The sequence below is a fragment of the Dendrobates tinctorius genome, unplaced genomic scaffold (genome assembly GCF_039654945.1).
Source record: "Dendrobates tinctorius isolate UK_male_01 unplaced genomic scaffold, ASM3965494v1 ptg000048l, whole genome shotgun sequence".
In the NCBI taxonomy this organism is placed as follows: domain Eukaryota; kingdom Metazoa; phylum Chordata; class Amphibia; order Anura; family Dendrobatidae; genus Dendrobates; species Dendrobates tinctorius.
Genome location: NW_027361716.1, coordinates 7,763,447 through 7,768,238, shown reverse-complemented (window position 1 = coordinate 7,768,238; position 4,792 = coordinate 7,763,447). Strand labels below are relative to the sequence as shown.

Below are 4,792 nucleotides of genomic sequence, written 5' to 3'. Positions count from 1 at the left end.
AGTGGGGTGCGACAGGTACCGGGAAGGGTGAGGGGGGAATTGGACTGTGGGGTGATCGAAGGGAAGGGGAGGGGAGGCAGATCGTGACAGCAGCGGCACATCGCTGCTGTCAGTCCGTGGTGGGGGCCAATCGCCCCTGCCAGCCGGTGTGGGGGGGTTAAATTAGTGTCTCCAGCCATGTCAGTTGCTACTGCAGCATCGGCCATGGCTGGATTGTAATATTTCACCAAATTTCAGCCAATCAGAGCGATCATAGACACGTGGGGGCTAAGCCACCCCCCCTGTGGTGAAGCATGAAGAGTCCTTTGTGTGCGGGTCAGGTGACCTTTCATTGACCTCGGTCACCCGACCCACAGGAGTGCTATTTATAGCATGACGCCTATGGGGGCGTCATGGGTCGTATGGGCACGACTTTTCATGACGCCTACATAGGCGTCATGGGTCGGGAAGGGGTTAAATTGCTTGTTTCTTCATAAACATTGGGCATCATAGATCTCAGTGCAAGTGGAAAAATCAATATGTGTGCCCAGGTTCCACTGAGATTTGAACTCAGATGACTGGATTCAAAGTCCAGAGTGCTAACCATTACACCATGGAACCAACCATGACACAGTCATGGCTGCGGCTTGTTGTACTGAATAAAGCATATTAAATCGTGAATGATGGCGAAAACAGGCTCCACAGCTGCAGTGCAAATCTACAATGGTAAATTGATATCTTATAACCTTTTATTCCACAAATTTGACAAGATTTCCACGATATCACAGCTAGGACAGTTTGAAATGTTGATGAAAAGTGGCTAGTAAAAAGATTGCTGTATCTGTTACTTGGAAAAAGTGTGAAAAAAATAAATTGCAAAACTTATACTGTTAGAAAACTGTTCATCCAGTAGTCGATAAAGATTAGCATTGCATGGTAAAAGGCTTCATCTGAGAGATAATTTAATGTTTGTGCAAATCAAAGGGCATGTCCCAGTCCATTAGCCAGGACAGCGGTCTGTGGCTGCTGGACAAGATCAAGAGAAAAACCTCTTACCTGATGGCACCCACGGTGCTTCTTTTGATTAGCGGCAAGTCGCACATGTAATGTTGCTCCAGAATAGATTATCTAAAGAACAGTCAAAGGTAAAGTCTGTTTGGTCCTAGAAACTCGCTCCATCACAGATCACTGTCATGGGGAATAGACTAGTAAACATGCAAATTGAACTACTACTACTCAGGCGTCAAGCTGTTATGAGTTTCACACACCTTTTCTAATAGCACCATGATCAAGCTCAGTGATCAACCCTCTGGAAGACATCTCAGAAAATGAAAAGAAAATACAAGGTCTCAGTAAAATGTAAAAATCTGATTTAAAGTCATCATCAATGGGAACCATTCACAGTTTAAAGCTTTTACCTCTTCATAATGTGGATTTGGAGTCAGTCAGCTCCTCAAACATCCTTAAAAATAATCTGAATATGCTGAGAAGACTGAACATAATCATTTCCAAGTAAAAAAAAGACTTGATGTTCATATTAGAGATGAGCGACTTTGCCTTTTTTCTGGTCAAGTCGGGTTTCATGAAACTCGACTTTCGCAAAAGTCGGGTCGAACGAAATCGGCCGATTATTGTGAAAAGTCGAAGGACGACTGAAACACGAAACCCAATGCAAGTCAATGGGGAAGCAAAGTCGGCAGGGATTGGAGGACAGGAAACACACCTACAGTGCCCTTTTGAATGCCAAAAACATCAATTCTGATTACTGAAGCTTTCAACCTTAATTTACTTCATAATACTAGTTACGCACTGAAAAAGGGAGTTATTTGGCTAAATTTGTGGGGGGTAGGGCTGGCTCCAGGTTTTCATGTGCCCTGGAACAAAGAGCGCCCCTTTAACACATACCACAACTCATGATGCTCCGATACCGCAGAGAAGTAGCGGCATAGTACAATGAAGAATACTTCACTTTTTACATCTCATGACTGATATCCATTTTTAATAGCTCCAAAAATGGACAGTGCATTACTACGTACAGTATTATGGGCACAGCATAGTGCGCTATACAGAGTAATGAGGCCCATATATTTCTCCATACAGAATCATTGGTCCCATATAATGTTTGAAACAGTATATGATGAGCTCCACATAATGCTACAGTATATGTTGGTCCCCATGGATGAAGCTCCACTGTTTTATGGGCCCAAATAATGCTCCATACATAATGGGCCCCATTTCTAATGCTCTAGTGTATAATGTGCCCTGTAAATGCTGCTCCAGTGTCTGATGTCCACCTTTGGAATGCTCCAGTGTATGGTGGGCCCCATATATCATTCTCCAGAGTATAGTGCTCCCCAAAAATTGATGTCCCAACATTGAAAACAATTAAATAAGTCTCCTCGCTATGGAATCCCTGTACTAGTCTGGACTCCTCATCATCCCCATCATCCATCTCACTGCACTTGGCTGTTTAGGCAGAGGGTGTACAGACGTGATGTCATTGCGCTCTCTGATCAGACTATCACTGTCAGGAAGCGCGGAAGATGTCATGGCGGTGGAGCAGGGAGAGGTAAGTATTTCAACTTTGCAAGTGCTGTGATCCTGAGCAAGCAGGGGGGCCCATTTGTTGGTGACGGCACTGGCACAGGGCCCCTCATAGTACGGCGGTGTGTCTGACGGCGGGGGAGCCCGGGCCCTCCCACCGGCAGAGACACTTTTGCGTACTATGAGGGGCCCTGTGCCAGTGCCATCGCCCATGAGTATGCCCACCCCACCAGCTCAAGCAACCTGCACTTTCATCTGCACCTTCCTCTTTGTCACCGTGTAAGGTGGTATAGTATGCGGGAAGGGGAACATGAGTTTCCTCTGGGTCAGATTCTGGCTGTGTAGAGTGTGAGGGGAATATAGTGGTCTGGGTCAATGTACCAGCAGAATCATCTAGCAGTGGCTGGGTATCAGTGCACTTGTGGCATCCCCAGGAGTACGGTCGCCACAGTGGCATTACCTTCCTCCTAGGGAGTGTGATGTCATGCTTGGGAGCAACGAAGGATCTCTCTAGCAGTTAAACCAACACACAAAACATTTCCCACTCCACACCAGCAGGGAGACCTCTGAACATGACTGCTGAGGAGTTGCTCTCTGTGGTCGGGAGGAGGTAAGTTAGGCCATTCTGTGCAGGGAAGGGGAAGTGTGTGGACCTGAGAAGGGGCGCTGGAGGATGAGCAGAGTTAAGGCTCACTCCTAGCTGGAGCGCATGGTCCAGATTCCGGTCTCCGAGTTTGTAGGGACACTGACGTTCCTACAGCAGAATCCGGAGGAAGTAGCAGCTGTAAATGCTGTGTACCCAACTGAGGCTCTGAGGCCCCAGCATCGACGTGTGGGCGCCAGAAGGAAAAGGCTACGACTGACAGCCATACGAGAAAGTTCCAAAAGAGAGTCAACAGGGGAACTTCATTGAACTCAGCACTGCGAGTACCTCAGATAAGCGCTAGAACGGAGGCCACACTACCTATCTGCAGAGAGAGAAATCCAACTTGGCTTCCAGGCTGACCAACTCCTTCTCCATCTGTACTCTGGGTCCTGGACAACACCTACCAAATACAGGTAAAGGAACTGCACGACTGTGTCTGTCATCTTTCTCCTGCACCTGGCGCACGGCTCAGCTACATCCTGCACTGCACACTATCTCCCAACTCTTTCATCTGCCCTGCGACTACGGCCCTACCTGTGCAGGTCTTCTACATCTTAGCTGCACCACAACATCTGTCCAACAGAAGCGACACTGCAGCACTGGTCAATCTAATCAGAAACCAGAGGTGGCGTCACGTATCATTCACCTATAAACGTAATTCACCCCTTTGCATGGACGCCCAGGGCCATGGAACGGGTCACCACCACCGTGACACATCCCTGTGGGACACCGGCCCGGTACCGATTAACCCCACTGCCCTGGCTGGCCACCCACACTCCATATCAGATTCATCTTGGACTGGGGAATTCACAATTTGACTTGATAACCCAGGCATGGTATGATAGAAAGAGCTACATGGACTAATGTGAAGTGTGGCCTGCTGCCTCATTCAGTTTTGGTGGGGGTGCAGGACACAAGGAAAGGGGTTCTTCCTGACCAGGAGCCAGCACTTGACCATTCAGTGCTTGCATTTTTTGAAACTTCAGAAGAGGCGGGCATATTTGATGAAGTCTGTTTCAGCAATGTAAGCCAAAACCAGTTCCTCATGCTCCGCCTTTAAAAGCGGTTAACCTACTCACAGAAAAGGCATCATTCCAGGCGTTCCAGAGCCAGACCATGATGCAGGCTCAACACCTCCTGCCTTAGCTGCTATTGTGCTTTTGCCACTACCAGCAGATGCACCACCACGATCATCACCAGCTGGCCACCCCGTGCTCACGTCCGCGGCCTCTTCCACCAAACTTCAAAATTTTGCACAAAATAGACACAAAATAACATCAGATATATGGCACTGTATCAGAAATGTACAGCTCTATTCCGTCAAAGGATAATTGTCAATCTCCATATATATTCCATCAGTCACACAGAGACGCTCACAGGCTCAGTATGGATTAGACAAGAATATAAAAAGTAGACAAAGTGTACAGTATCATCAGATAGCAGGTATATATAGCATAGTTTAAACATTAACAATGTACGTCTATATATCAGGAGTAGTGCTGAGCCACAACGCTAGTGTTTTGGTTCGTCACACAGGAGGCAAGTTTGTCGAATGTTCGTCGAACCCCATTGAAAACAATGGCAGGCAAACACAAACACATACAAACACATAGAAAACAATTA

At 47.1% G+C, this 4,792-nt stretch overlaps 1 non-coding gene across 1 annotated transcript; it reads right to left on the bottom strand.

The window, feature by feature from the left end:
• Window positions 1-528: 528 nt before the first annotated feature.
• On the bottom strand, window positions 529-600 carry TRNAQ-UUG (transfer RNA glutamine (anticodon UUG)). The gene has a single exon. It is a non-coding gene; the product is annotated as a tRNA-Gln (tRNA).
• Window positions 601-4,792: the final 4,192 nt, after the last annotated feature.